Source organism: Rosa rugosa, chromosome 2, assembly GCF_958449725.1.
Source record: "Rosa rugosa chromosome 2, drRosRugo1.1, whole genome shotgun sequence".
In the NCBI taxonomy this organism is placed as follows: Eukaryota; Viridiplantae; Streptophyta; class Magnoliopsida; order Rosales; family Rosaceae; genus Rosa; species Rosa rugosa.
The window spans coordinates 4,060,557-4,077,017 of record NC_084821.1 but is presented as its reverse complement, the minus strand read 5'-3'; the positions used below and the strand labels follow the sequence as shown (position 1 = coordinate 4,077,017).

General features: G+C 36.7%; 1 long non-coding RNA gene across 4 annotated transcripts; it reads left to right on the top strand.

The window, feature by feature from the left end:
• Window positions 1-196: 196 nt before the first annotated feature.
• LOC133728404 (uncharacterized) lies at window positions 197-10,657 on the top strand. 4 transcript variants are annotated; one of them, XR_009855841.1, is made up of 10 exons: window positions 197-1,227; window positions 1,337-1,458; window positions 1,541-1,649; window positions 1,778-1,811; window positions 1,898-1,953; window positions 6,082-6,202; window positions 6,295-6,448; window positions 6,740-7,174; window positions 8,934-9,297; window positions 10,275-10,657. It is a non-coding gene; the product is annotated as an uncharacterized LOC133728404 (long non-coding RNA). The 4 variants fall into 4 exon arrangements; XR_009855840.1 differs by having other exon boundaries at window positions 197-1,458; window positions 6,318-6,448; XR_009855838.1 differs by having other exon boundaries at window positions 197-1,458.
• Window positions 10,658-16,461: the final 5,804 nt, after the last annotated feature.

The following is a 16,461-nucleotide window of genomic DNA, read 5'->3' as shown; positions in this document are numbered from 1 at the left end:
TATCTTTATTGTTCAATATGAGGTCAATTAGGTTTAGATAGCTGTATTTAGTGTCCAGTCTAGTACTTTCATTCAATCTGTTACTTTAAAATTCTGTTTTCATTCATCAAATTTTGATGAATTTGCTGATATCCAATCTGTTTCACTGAGGCATGTAACTGATTAGTCCTGGAAATAGTTCTGATACTCAAGGTGAAGGGAATCAGTTTGGATATCTCTGTTACTCTGTAGCCTATCTCCAATTTCTGTGGGTTTTAAATCTTGGTTGAACTCATACAATCTCAATGAAATTGGCCCTTTGGAGGGGATTCAGTTTGGATAGCTCTGTTACTCTGTAGCCTGTGTTTGCAATTTTCTATGGGTTTTTCAATCTTGGTTGAACTCAGTACAACATCGCAGTATACACATGATATGGCAATACGTGAAAAGAGATGAAAGATTGAAAGAAACCCAAAAACAGTAACCATTGTAAAAAATTAGGAAGGTTCTCATCATTGAGAGTGGATGAGATTGACAATGACCTACATATGATGGAAACTGGAAATTTCTAAGCCAAAAGAGAAAACCGGTTTTCCAAATGGTTAAATTAGTTCGATTTTAGTCAAATTCATCTGCATATGTCAATTTGGTTTTGCACGACTTGGGAAAGTTGAAGACTTTTCCTGGTTTACTTGCTTCCCTTAACCATTAGGAATTAGTCTTGGACTTTCCCATTGGGAATTGAACTGTCCATAATGTTTTTACAGAAAACACAAGACTGGACTATCAATATGTTCTTCAACTATGAAAGGCACAATTTCGTAGTACAATTAAATTTTTGCATATGATTTGGAATTTCGGTTTTTCAGATATATGATAGCTTTAGAGAACTGAGAAGAAACATCTGGTTTTTTTAGTTTCTCACCATGGTTACTTGAATACCTATTAAAACTGCAAATAGTTCCTGCTTTATTTGGTCGAATCAAATTTATGCTTCACATTTCCCCCATTTTCTTGGTTCTGTGTACATCTCCCAGTTTCAAAATTCTGGCCAAAATCTATAATCTTTAACACTTTTAAGGACCTCCATTCCTTTGATTCTTTCTTTCTTTCTCATGTTCCTTACTGTGTACTATTCTTTAGGTAATTACCTTGTGAAACAATGCATGCCAAGTTGTCTACTAAAGTTTACCCCTTTGAGCAATTTCACAAAGAGAAGACAAGCTGCCATTGTGTATACACATATATGTATCTCCTTTATATTCCACTAATAACAGAAAAATGATAGAAAAAAATAGTCATGTTCAGTATTTATGGTGTACTGATGAAATTTCTGTCTGTCATTGTTTGATGACAGACTAACAGATTGAAAAATTAAAAGTGGTGCAATCTAAGCTCTACTTGAGGAGAAATGGGTTCAGACTGACTGGCAATATGGACAAGCTCATTCAACAGATTAAGGAGCATTTAGATTCTAGGGTAACATCATTCACTTTAGTATCCTTTTGGAGATATGATATCATTCCCCTCAATTTTTGTTATCAAGTTTGTTTATGTTCAGGATTTTGAATGGTGGAGGTGAGAGGTGAGAAAAAAGAGAGGAGAAAGTTGATACAAGCAAGAAAGAAACTCCCCTAATTGACAAGAAAGTTGACAAGGAGCTACTGCAGGTATATTTCCAGAGACATTCTTGCAACTTTGGGTTATTTTAATTGTGGAACATTTTTATTCTCTGTTTATCAATGAACTTCTGACAACCTTGGCTTTTGTTGTTTTTCTATCTAAAACCGGCTTTTAGGTTCTTCGCCAGGAATCAAGTCGGCCACATTAGGGTAAGAAGCAATCTTCTATGTGTGTATTTGTTTTGTGACATCAATACAGAAATTTAAGTAGCTTTTGTTTTATTTCTAGGTTGAAGATATGAGATTGATAATCCAAAACTTGGGAAATTTTCTCTCACACAAGGATGTCAAGGTTAGAATCTGTAAATTTGCTGTTTCTTTTATCCATTCTATTCTTGGCATCTTTGTTCATACGTTGGTTTATCTTTGTTCCTCTCACACATTAATATCTGCCCCCAAAACTTTCATTTAAAATCGAAAGTTCTAAATTTAAATGATTTATTATCCACTTAATATATATGATTCTGTTGCATGTAACTTTTTGGCTAATTTGCTATCCTTCTGTACCTTTGCACTGAATAGATTGAATTCACTTTCAGTATTAGTTCCCTTCTCTTTGCGTTTGGTTGATACTTTCATGCACTTCTGCAAAGTATCTGCCTATAGAAAAACCACAGTAGTTGTGTAGGTGAAAGTGCGAGGGTTTGTTGGTAGACTAAAGAAACATATGTAGTTGAGCTAGAAAGGAGATAGCTTTCTCAGTTTATATATGATTAATTAAGCACTGATAGAAACTGTTGGGTTGTCTTGCTACTCATTACTGAAAAATTTCCCTGCATGCAGCTATCGGATTTTATATTGTAGGTAAAAGATTTCTATACTTATATGCTCCGTGCCAGTCAGATATGTGTTTGAAATATCTGGTTTTTCTTGAGTTCGCATGTAGAATCACGCTTATATAATCCATTTAGTTGCTGAAATTTTACTGTCGATCCTACATTTGATATAGTTGCTTGAGGGTTCTTGGAAAAATGCTTGGAAAAGGCCGGGGAAATGGCTTCGGATTTTGAATAAGCATCAGAAATATTAGTCTTTTGAGTAATATGGTTTTAACTTTGACTTTTGATTGTGATGATATCTATTTTCTTTTTTTAAATTAGAAAAAATCAATTAAAGGTGGTAAGCAGGATAATTTAATCAAAAGCGAGAAAAGGACAAGACTGTTAGTGCAATAGTGAAAAGTGCATGTGTAATAACCTCGATTTTCAATCGAGCAATACTTGGCGGCAGTTTTATTCAATGAAGTATTCATTTCGATTTGGTGGAGATTAATTTTACGTCAAATCTCAATTGTTATTGTTGTAGCAAGGATTAATCAAATTTCCCCTACATTAATAATCAAATCCTATATTTCTGGTTTTAACACAAAGTAGTGGCAATCACTTTGTTAAAAAAAAAATGGAGGCGTGCTATGTGTTTCAAGCATTAAGTAAAGTAGTGCGACACTAGTTTGCTTTTTATTATACAATTGTATAGGATTGGTGGTATACCGGCTTTGGAGGAAGAAGAAAAAAAATTCATTTTTCTCTCGTTCTCTCTTTCTGCCGAAACAACACCAGATTTTTCTTCAAGCTTGTTCTATCTCCACAAGCCATCAATCGATTCCAAGTCACGTCCCACGCCTTCGTCTCTTCCTTGCGCAGCTGTCTGTGGCAATCTTACGCCCTGGAACGACAGGCAGCGGCGGCGGAGAGCCGGTTTGTTTAAAACCCCGTTTTAGTTCCAATCGAGATATCTCACGCTACCGGCCACCGATCCTTGCAAAACTTCATCCTCGTGCTTGCCTCAACTTCCTGAAGCTCCCAGAAGCAGCCTTACACGGCGTCGTGGCCCGTAGCAGTGGCTGCAAGTCAACCCCGACCAAGAACGAGACCGGAACTATCGATCTCGATATCTTGAGCTACAGGACGTCGTTTTGAGTGATTCTTGAACCAGTGAGTTCTTCTTGAGTTTCTTAACAACTCTTCAGAAGGAATCGAAGCCTTAAATTGAATTTTTGACGTCGAAATCGAGCCTTGCCGGATTCTGCAAAATTCTGCAAATTTTCCGACCACCGAAGCTTTCGATCGGTATATCTCGAGCTACAGACCATATTTTTCTGTGATTCTTGAACCAGTGAGTTCTTCTTGAGTTTCTTAACAACTCTTAAGAAGGAATAGAAGCCTTAAATTGACGTTTTTACGTCGAATTGGAGCTCGCCGTTTTCTGCAGTTTCTCGCCGGTTTCTGGAAAATTCCGGCCACCTTCATACTGTTCAAGGTAATTTTCGACCCCTTCCGGTCATTTTCAGACTTCGTGCTAGTTATGAAAGTTGTTAAGCATGATGAGAGGAAGAAGAGAAGCCCGGCCCCGACACCATTGGTGGTGGTCGGCGGCGGCTCTGCCACTAACTCCGGCGGCCCTTTCCGGCCACCTCCGGGGATCAAAAATATGGTTTCTGTACATTTTCAGATTCTATATTTCAATACGATCATTTTGATATATTATACGCAATTTTTGGATCTTATATGATTAAGTTATGAATTTTTACGTTTCGATCGATTTCGATCGTTTGATTCGTGATATGTGAAGTTAGGACCGTCAGATGGACTTGTAGTTTTGATATGATGATCTTATGACTGTCCCAGTGGCTTTGTGTGGTCATGGGCGAAGATCCGACCGTTGGATCTTCGTATAATTGAGAAATGGTGATTCGGAAGGCGATTCGTGAGAATCCGACCGTCAGATTTTCATATAATTTTGTGGAGATGTTTGTAAGGATGATTCGAGAAGATCTGACCGTTGGATCTTCATGATAATTTTGGAGGATGATCCTAAGGGCGATCTGTGAGGATCCGACCGTTGGATCATCATTAAATTAAGATCCGACCGTTGGATCATCGTATAATTACGATCCGACCGTTGGATCATCATATAATTAGAATCCGACCGTTGGATTTCAGTATTTGTGTGGTTTATGAATGATTGCTAAGTTAAGATCGTATCTGACTAGGTGATTGACGGTTTGAGTTGGTGGACGATTGTGGATCGTATTTTGAGCTGAATTGAAGACGCAGCGGGATTATCGAGGTGAGTAAACCTCACGTGGTTCATATTACGAACCCAATACATTTAATTACGTTATTTTATTGCAATCATATGAACTATAGTTGGTATCAATAGGCATTCCTGTGTGAATGTCTATATATATATTATTTACGTGAAATAATATGTATTGTTGGAGTTGTGTTGAGTTATTGTTGAGAAACAATACATTGTGAGAGGTATTGAGTTTATTGTTGAGAAACAATATATTGTGAGAGGTGTTGAGTTTTATTGTTGAGGAACAATAAATTGTTGTGATCTGTGGAGATCACTAGGTCACGAGGTGACCATGGCATCTATTAGTGAATCACGCTCTCGTACCGGGCTGGTGGTTATTAATAGTATTAAATCGTAATCACGTCTGTGGCCGGACGAGTGGTTACGTTCAGTTAGAGCTCTAGTCTGTCTGCCAAATGTGGAGTGAAATTGAGAGTAACTCATAAGTGTCTATATATATGTGGTAACCTTACGAGGGAAATTGAGAGTAACTCATAAGGGTCTATATATATATAATGAGTCTGTCTGCCAATTGTTGAGTAGTGATGTGAGGGTAATGTTGAGGTTACTTGAGACTGTGAGTTGTCAAGTATGAGTGATGTTGAGGTTACTTGAGACTGTGAGGGGTCTTATGTGAGAAGTGTTGAGGATACTTGAGTCTTTTAAGAATGAGTTCTTAAAAGAGAGCCTCAAGAGTATCCTTCCTTTTATGGTGATCGTGTTGAGTTATAATAATTGTAAGGAAATAAATCAACAATTCTTTCTTGTTTACTCATACTGGCTGTAAAAAGCTTACCGGGTTTTGTGTTGTTGCAACTCCCGGTACACTATTCAAATTGTGTAGCGGGTAATCCTACAGGACAGGAGAACCAGGACGGTGATCGTGCGGTTAGAGCAATTGTTAGAGTTTTACAGCAATTGTAAGTTGTGAGGTGTGTTATGCTCATTTGAGCTTTACAATATATTGTGAGAGTGAATTGTAATAATGAACTCGAAGTTTCGAGATTTGGATTTTGTAATTGTAATTATTCAGGTTTCGGATTTGAATTTATTATTCAAAATCCGGGGCGTGACAGCATGGCCCGAGGCAACCACTTTTCCTACAGCGCCACAAGTCAAACCAGAACTTACTTTGCCAGTAATGTTGTTTTTGAAATCCTCTTTCTGTGTTCGTTTTCTTCTTTTTGGTCTCACTAATATGCAACAAATTTACTTCTTTGCCTCTGTGGCTCCTTGTTTGGATTATTGGCTGGTGAAAGCATTTCTCAGACATGGTTTTTGTTAAGGGGTTCATTTTGATTGGTGCTAATGTAATGTTGAACATTTGCATCTTCACCAGGTAACAAACAACCATTGTATTCAATCTCCAAGCTAGTCAGCCTCATACACCGAGATGATGCTACCAGACACTACCTTGGATGGCCATATAAGCCTTTCCACTTGCCAGAGAATGTTAAAAGGTAAGACTATCTTATTGCATAAAACAAGATAAATTACTCATTAATTAATTTGGTAAAATAAATTACCAACAATCTTGATTGGTTCATTTTAGTCACCAGTGTCACCATACTGCAGAAGTTTCAGCTCTTGAAGCTGAATGGAATGCCAAGTTTGCTGAATATGAGAAGAGGTATGCAGAGGAAGCTTTAGAGCTGAAGTCCATCATCACTGGTGAGCTACCCGCTGGTTGGGAAAAGGCACTCCTGGTAAGTATAGTTCTGTGTTTAGTTGGTTCTTCTTCTTACATGTAAGAATCTCTTTGGTTATTTTAAAATGGTCTTGATTGAGCAAAAACATATCAACTATTTTGAAGATCACTGACAACATGTTAAGCTTCTTTCAATCTCTAAAATTGATTAAGTATCCACTAGCTGTACAACTTTTACCACAGTCTCTGACCTCTTTATTGGTTCTAGATAAACCGTGAATAATGTACTACTATGTTATGATTGGATATGAAAATTATCTCATAAGGTCACCTGATTTCACTTTTGTAGACTTACACTCTAGGAGTCCTAGCTGTCCGTGATTGAGCTTAAAGGATTAGACCAATTGACGTGGAATTGGCAAGATTTTAGTACTTTTGCCGGGATTTTCTTTTTTGAATCGTCTCCCACAATGTCTTGACCATCAGCCTAAGCCCTTACTCTATACTAAAACCCAAAGGGGAAATCACTATTCATTCCGCAAGAGGACAAACAAAAAGAATAGTGCACTGACCCTTCTACCCTTCTTGCCTACTTTTACGGATATATCCCTCCAGCTGTTCAATTCCTGTGACACCGACTGGTCAGCGGTGTGGCACTGCGTCTTTGCTCCACAGAAGACAGTGTGTGAGAGAGAGTGAGAGTGAGGGGAAACTTCTTTCATATTGCAAGATCAGCAAGATCCAATAAACTGGTTGATGTGATTCCTCTACTAATTATAGCAAGGTATGCCAATTATATATGAACCTCTTTTGTTTTGGTTGGTTGTTTCAGTTCCTGTTTCTTTCTCTGTTTGTTCCAGCTATGGTGATTATGGGATAGAGCCAATTGAAATTGGGTTAGTTACTGCCTTCCTCAGATCCTAGAATCACCAATACCACTTTTCCAGAATTTGTACATAGTTATGTAAAAACTTGAATTAAATTTTTTAAACTTTGTTGCCTCAGTGATGGTGATGGATTCCAAGTTTTGGCTTCTGTTTGATATTCTTAAGTCCCATAAAGAGCTCACACTATCATCAACATCACTTGCTCTGAGATAGTTGAATGTATTACATATTTCTGTAAATATGTGTACACTGAATTTTCAAGAGGCTCCTTCTGTCTCAGAACAATATTTCAATGCATGTACAAATTTTGATGCATACACATAATTTTCAATTCATAAATTCACAATCTAAATAGAGCTCCAAATTCATTTTTATATATTGAACTGGGATTCCAGATCAGTTCTCTGCAACATTCGATTATTCATGAGAATCTAGGATTTGAAATCAGTTCTCTGCATATGCATTTGATCCTTGGCTTCATAATCTGCATATGCATTTGATCCTTGTCCGGTTTTTTTGTCCCTTTAATTATAGTGATGAACTTTCAGTTTTTATAAAAGTGTTTAGATAGGTGTCTTCTGTCAAAGGAGTTTCTTGCTTCATGTACTTGCAATCCCAAGGTTACTTTCTTTTGAATGCATGTACTCAGGGTGTGTTCTGGTAATTGGGGCAAAAACTTGGTGATGCTTTGGTTTACTTTTTAGCCTGAAGTTGAGTTAATGCACGTTTGTTTTCATTTGGTTGGTATGTGTATGAGAGTGATGTAAATGCAGATGCTATTGTTCTTGGTCGACTAGATACAATACAATATATATCTAGATCCCATATATACAGTACATGATTCCTGCATTATATATATCAGGTTCATTAAATGACACATTTTAAAATGAAAAAACTAGCTTTGAATTAGCTAATCAGCTTCACCGGGTGCCATACTGCCATTTATTTTAAATCCTTGGTCAATTAAGATTTGTATGAGTGTTTGTTAACCAAGTGAAATTCTATACACTGACACATGTTGCCACACACCTGCCTTGATGGCTATAACACACAATCAGTATTTTTATACATCTGAGACTTTGCATAGATACAGACTGAACTCTCAGCATTCTTGCCAAATGCCTCTGTAGAGTTAACTCCTTTAGGTTCCATGACATTTTACCCATACTTTCTTTGTTGGCATTCTTTTTATTTTAGCTGCGTTTTTTCATGTGCCTAGCAGCTTCATCTCTCGTGCCTAACTTTTAGGTGTCTCAGCTGTCTTCTTGTTTGCTTTGCTTGCTTCTGTTGACAACTTTTGTTTCATTATTCATACATGAATACACATTGGTGTGCGTCGTTGGTGAACTGTGAAGCCTATGCTGTTGTTTTGATGAAATGATGTTGTTAGTCGAAACTGAATAAGTAGAGTCAAGAATGCCTATTTTTGGTGAATTGGTCATTCCAAAGTCAATAACTAACAAGCTAGTTAAAACTTACACCTGTTAGGGAATATTCAATATTGTTTAGGATTTGAAATTACTCTCTATCATTCAGCAATATCCAAAATTATTCAGGATTTAGGAATGCAGGTTTACGTATAGTGCTTCTTAAAATCAGAAGCTTCAAGTTCACCATCACTAATTTCCAGCCCCTTCTATTCCTCTATCCATGCAGCTTCAGAGTAACTGTTGTTATAGAAGACGCGTCTGATGAGGGCACTGTTATTATAATGAGAAAACAAGAGCTTTTTGGAACTGCATGCAGGGATCTCATCCTGAAGAAAAACTATAAAGATCCATAAATACTGCCACCAGAAATCTTGCAAACAAGGGCAGATTAAACTGCTGAACCTTAAACCAGGGACTGCACAAAACTTCATCGTGAAAGGGGTATTCCATGACACTCAGCCGTTCCCTCCACCAGAGGAAAGTGGTCCTTCAAGTTCAACACCAGACCAAGTTTCAACAATGAAAAAAAGGAACTTCCACTCAGTGAGGAAGCAGCTGTTCACGTCAGTGCCTAACAAAAGTACAAATAGGTAACTTCTTTCCTCTGTCCAAGTCTTTAGCATAATGTATTTTGTAGTTTCAACACATGCAAAGGGTCTGTTTCTTATATACTATTGTGCATTGAATTGATTCTCCCTCATAAGCTGAGAACTTTCGTAATAACTGTCCGTTTGCTGAACTTCATTTTAAATCCCTACTTACATCTTTGAGGACAAAATGACAAAAACAGAATACTAGCTGCATCTGGTAGGTGTTAATTCAGTAATAGATTAGTAGTCCATTTCTCCTTCTCACCTTTGCTCCTTTAAAAACCAACACATTAAGAATCCTAACCTTAACTGAGTAGATATGAAAAAAGCATGAGAATCCATTTTATCACACAAGTGAAGATAAGCTGAAGTATCTGCTTAAGCATGAGTCACCCAAGACAATATAAAGAGGAAATTAAGAAAAAAATTTAGTTGTTGGAATGAATATTTCCACAAAGAACAGTCATGTTATCTAATAGGCAGAAGCTCAAAATACTTGCTTATCCTATGACACATAATCTTTTTGGTTTTCAAGCCTAAAGTCTTCAACACGTCCCGTATCTGTATAACCTGAATACTATAGGCCAAACACTGTTTACTCTTAAAAGATAGTTACCCCTTCCAGTTCACACTAAACCTTCAGAAGCTATACATGCATGGGTAAGGAGTTAAAAAAAGAAATAAAAATAAAACATGCATGCATGCAACTCCTGAATTTTTTCCAGCAAGGAAAAAATTGATAGAGCAATGACTCTAGCTAGGTATAAAGAAGTATAGAGGTCCAACTTCTCTTACAAACATACATTATTTGTGTTTATGGTAGGCTGGTTTAAATATGCTGTCCTTCTGTTTGTTTTCCACAAGCTTTCACCGCCTTCATTCTTAAATGTCAATCTGATATTTCAAATCAGCAATTTGTATGCATATGCAATTCTTCACTCCACTTTCTTGCTAGCATAATTATTTTTGACTTCTAGTGACAGCCCCTCAGATGAGAACGACGCAACAGACATGACGGAATCAACTGAAGACACATCAAGAGGAGTTGATGCAAATAGTTGGTTCTAACTACAAACATAACACTTGCTAGGCCTAACCATTTTTTAAAATATGTACATAAAAACCTACTTTGGTTTGCATATCTGGTTAACATATCAGATTTTGGAACCTGAAGAGGATATTTTAGTTATTTATTTAATGTTTCGGACGTTTGAAATTGATATAGTTAGACACTTAACACCTGCAGCATCGCGTAGGGGTTGATACCTAGTTTACCATAATACTTGACTTAGTTCAGTACTATGACCAGTTGGTTGAGATACGGATATCAGATTTTGAAAAATGTAAAACCATTTGTAGATATAGTGTATTTCCTAGCTGGGTCATAATTCATAAACGTCAACTATGCTAAAATCATTTTCCATATTTATAGTGGAGATCCCAAATTATTGTGGTATCTAAGAATTTCTTTAGGAGATAAAAACGTTGGGAGTGAATCTAGATCTATCCGTTATGAATGTTACATTCTTTTTAATATTTATGGGGCGAGATTATCTTCTACCAATTGGAGCCCTTTACATATCTCTATGCAGCAAGAAATCTATTCCCATTCAATAGTATATTTTTACAGTTAAGTCTTGCTAGACAAACAATATATGGATTTGGATTTGCCTAATATAACATAAAAATAAAAATAAATAAAAAAATGACTTATAAACTACCATGTTTTGCCCTCATTACCAGGACGATCAAAGTAATTACGTGAATAAACTTGTACTGAGATGTATTTTCTGATACCCCGCGTCAAAGATTTGCTAGGATAAGCCTAAGAGATTAATAGGTTAGGAGAGAATCTAAATTGAACCATTAGGAAAGAGATTAGTTAGGAGGGAGCATAAATTGATCCATTAGGAATAAATATTCCTTTTTCTAATTCTTCTTCCAAAAGAAGATATATCCCCCTTGAAAAAAGAAGGTATACCCAAATTAAGCATACGTTCTAGTGAGAGTAATTTTCTCTAGTCTGCAGCAAGAAATCTACTCACATTAAATGGTATATATTGCTAAATATTGCTGTATGGGCCAGTATATCCTCGTCAGCAATTCAGTGCCCTTATAAAAGTACAACGTTGGGAAATCCTAACCCTATGTCCTCTGTGGAAATTAGGGTTTAAGCGAGGGGTATAGATAATGGCGTGGTGTAGGCGGCACTGCAAAACAATGTTGGAAGGTTTTGCAACCAGAAAAGCAGCGGCTGCGGCGACTACGTTAACATTAGCAAGCAACTGGAAGAATGAGACGAAGAAAATTAGCATGTTTTCACAATTCATAAGAAGAAATTCTTCTTCTACTTTAGCAACACTTAAGGCAGAGGAGAAAAAGAAGAAAGGAATCATGGAAGAAGAAAGCTTGAAGTATAAGTCACTCTATTTATGTTTCGAGGAGTACACTAACGACAATGCTCATGTTATTCAATCCATCAGATTAAGCAATCTGTTGGCACCACCAGTACATGGCAGCGATGATCTGAAATTACAGAGAGTTGCTTATAGATGTGGACCGGATACTGTTGTTCCCCTACATATGAGTACTGGCGTCGTCGGCTCCAAAATTATTCTCTTTGGTGGTAAGGTTTTTCCTCCGGTACGACATCATCATATTTTTGAATATTCACTAAGCAAAGAAGTTTGTGTGTTTGAGACAGATCCAAGCATAGATCCAAACCCGGAATTGCAGCCTTCCCGAGTTTTTAAGATTAGTATACCTGAACCTGTTCTAGTAGAGGTGGACGACAAACTTTATCGTTTCGGTGGTCAATGTGACTGTGAGTCATTTGAGGTTTTTGAACCAATACAGGATGCTTGGTTGCCTCTGGATGTGCCTCCTCGAAAGTATCCCCACGTCTTCACTCATGCAATTGCAGGCACCAAAATCCTACTATGGGGTAGAAATCAGACCGGAGTATACATGTTTGAAGCGACCCATCCGGAAAAAGGATGGACAGAATTGGACCCTTGTTTGGGAAGCTATATTCCTTCTATTGATGGTTATGATCAACTATTTGTCAAGTTGAAGTTTCACCATCATGGTGATAGTGAGGGTTTCCTAATGTTCTCCATTAATTTGGAACAACCTCATACAGTACTAGCCTTCCACATGTCTTGTACATGTGATTCCTTGAAACCTATGGAACCTCTGCAGCTGCCAGAATGGCTTCCAAAATTTCATAGACCAAGTCGATGTCTGTTTTTTCACCTCGGAGGGCAAAAAGTCGGCCTTGTTTTCTCCCGTGATGCATTACGTGAGGATACATTACGTGATTACTTTTATGATCATTATGATTTCCCTTCTGATTACGATGACGATCATTATGATTTCCCTTCCGATTATGATGACGACGATAATGAAGACAACGAAGATGATGATAAAGACAACAAAGACGATGGCCATAATAATGATAATCACGACGCCTCTGATAATGTTAATTATGATGCCCTTGAGGATAATGACAATGTGAGAGTTCTTGTCATAATCTTTGAATACGAAATTGCTGAGGAATCCATGGACATCAAATACAAGTTGCTTTGTACTCGCTGCCTTGAATACTCTTCCAAGAATCCTGAAGAAGAATCTTGGAACGGTACTTCACAACTAATAGGTGCCTATGTGATGTAAACTTCACTATAAGTTTTGTTGATTAATATATTGTTTTTGTCTCTATTTCTGTCTGAGACTACATACCATTTTCGTAACCTTCTGCAACCGTTATTTGTTTTGTTTTTTTCTGATGAATTGTGCAACCATTCTATATGTAGTGCTTTTGTGACATTGTGTCTCCCCTAATCTATACTATTATTAAGAGAGAACCCACTTTGATAGTCAAAGTGGGTGTGAAATAACGTAAATATCTTTAAACTATAACTTCTCAATCTCACTATTTACAGATATTACTACCCACATCTTACAGATGTAATTTTTTTTCCTATCTAAAAAGTAAAAATAAACAAAACTGTTTAACACATGCATCGCAATATCGCATGAGTCAATAAACACTAGTATATATTATTAAACCTTACGCTCTACTTTGTTTTACGAGACCCAAGACTGTATGCATGTTTCTGTGATTTTGGAAAACTAATTTAACCATTTGGAAAACAAATTTTCTCTTTTGGCTTAGAAATTTCCAATTTCCATCATATATAATCACTGTCAATCTCATCCACTCTCCATGATGAGAACTTCCCTAATTTTTTACAATGATTACTGTTTTTGGGTTTTCATCTCTTCTCACGTATGGCCATATTATGTGTATACTGTGTCGTTGTACCAAGTTCAACCAAGATGTAACAACCCACAGAAAATTGGAGACACAGGCTAGTAACAGAGATATCCAAACTAAATCCCCTCAAAAGGGCCAATTTCATTGAGATTGTATGAGTTCAACCAAGATTTAGAACCCACAGAAAATTGGAGAGATAGGCTACAGAGTAACAGAGATATCCAAACTGATATCCCTCAAAAGGACCCTTTTGAGGGTTAATTTCCTTGAGATTGTATGAATAGTATAAGAACTATTTTCAGGATTAATCAGTTGCATGCATAGCAAAACACTGATAAGAAATAATATTAGCTCAGTGAAACAGATTGGACATCAGCAAATTCATCAAAATTTGATGAACGAAAACAGAATTTTAGAGTAACAGATTGAATGAAAGTCATGGGCTTTTGGATGGGATTCATCAAACAGATTCATCAAAATTTCATGAAATTTTAAAGGGATTCATCAAATAGATGGGCTCTGAAAAATTCAACATCTTCCGATCAGTGTAATTGACCAGCTTCCAAAAAATTTCCTTTCCCTCAAAATGTAAATTTGAATTTGGGAATGATGAATGAGATTAACAACGAAACCTAACAACTGAAGACACTATTTGTTATTACTATATCAATGCACGCAACATAATTGATATTTTGATACCTTAAAACCACGTAGCGATAGATATGGAAATACAAATGCATGTAGAATATTCCAACAGATTATTGATCTCCAAACTTTCACCATTTGATACCAAAGTTAAAAGAATGTACTAAACTGGACACTAGATACAGCTACGTTATCCTAAATTACTTCATATTGAACAATAGAGATTAGTTCTAAGCTAGAAATGGCCTTCTTTCTACCAGTTAAAGCTTTGTATAAGTAAATTCCTTTTCTTTCTAATTACTCCCCCATTTATGGTGCAACCGAGTAGTTCAATCAACTTAAGCACCCAAATTGCATAGTATAAAACTTGTATCAATAGAATTGAATACTTTTGATTTTGTTCCTTATTTCCTCATATTCATACCACAAAGGCAATAACTTTCATTCATTTTGTATACTACAAAAACAGATCCACATAAAGAAGCCTACCTATTGGAAGCTGTTGATAGTGCCCGCTTCAGGTAACTTGTTGAGTCCAAAAAGCAGAGCAGCCACACCAGCAATAACGTACAGTAAGTTGAGGAGGTTGACCTTAACTAAGAAGCAAAGAATATCGGAGGCAAGTAAGAACACTTTCCATTTTCCACTAAAGCACATTCTATCGATAGAAAAAAGTAATAATCATAAACATGCATGTTTGCATCTTCGGGCGTTTAATCATCGTAATAACTATTCCCATCAAAATTGATATAGCTTATACCACTTATAGCAAAGTCTCTTACAGGGCATAACGTACATACTTGTCAGGGCACAATTTTCTTAAGTCACAGTGCCTGAAAGGCTGAAACTCGATCTGGATATGCTTACCCAAACAGATACATCTAACATGCATGCTACATGCATGTACTCAAACAGAAGAAAAAATTAAGTTGGTTGTCAGCCTACGCACCTCGAGAATTCATCAACTCTGCGACCACAATTTAGGAAGTGGAAACAGGATGATTACCAAACCACCTCAGGCCAAAAGGAAAAGGCTGAATATTACATCTAATAAACATCTAGTTGATAGAACCCCTTGGTATTGTAATTGAATTCTTGTGAAAAACCAACAACTAAATTTAAGCTTCTAAATTGTCCTCACCTTGTTTTCTCACATGAAAGAGAATCAGGTATTATCTTCTTCTGAACCTACAACCTATAGCAAATAAAATGTTAACAATGAAATTATATTGTATCATGAAGATTTGAAGGCATTACGTAGAGCTGTTATATATATATAGACACACACACACCATATCAGCGTAATGTCGTTTTGTTGATTGGAGTGTCAACAGACTGTGATAGCCTAGCTAGTTAGTGTTACCACGAGCTTCAGTTTCCCTTGCCCCCCCGCATTCAGTTTCCTCAACCTTCAACTCGACTTTTGGAGGTGGAGACAGTAGCGACTCTTATATGGTTCCCAAATGGGTATTTTTGACCAGTACGTGACTATCTGTATTCGATCTCCTAGGATCAGTCTCAGCTAGTGTCTCAAATGATAACCCATGCAGGCATGATCACCTTCTTATATATGGGAAGGATGTGGTATCTCTGTCTTGGTCGCTGAACTTTTTGCACAAGCTGTTTAAATAGATTTAGACACTACTACAAAAAGGGCCTAAGGGGACACATAACATGTGTGCCTTTTGATACCTATAGGGACAAATATGTGTTCCCATTGAGCTATAGAGACACATATCATATGTGTGCCTATTGCTAGTGTTCCTATTGCTAAATGGCACACATATCTCATATCTCATGAGTCCCCAAATAACACAATGGGGCCCTTAAACTACAATAGACTACCAATACAATATATTTGTACAAATACAATACATTTGTACAAATACTACACACCAATTGGGGACACTTCCAGCATCTGTGCCTATTGCTTTTCTTTTTCTTTTTCTTTTTTTCCCCCATGACAAATTCAATACCCAGGCAAAACAAAATTCAATTATTAAATAAAAATAAACAAGACCAGATAATAATCAAAATGGCATAACCTTTTTCATTAAACAACTCTAAGGTTCACATATCCAGCAATACAACAAACCCCAATTCTCTCCCAAAAACTACTAAACTCTAAGTAAACCCAATGGAGCTGATGTTCTCAGTTCGACTTGCCATGGCTTTCCATAGTTAGGTACTTCAATGAATGTATGATCAGCCATACAATTTCCATACTTCCTCATAGCTGT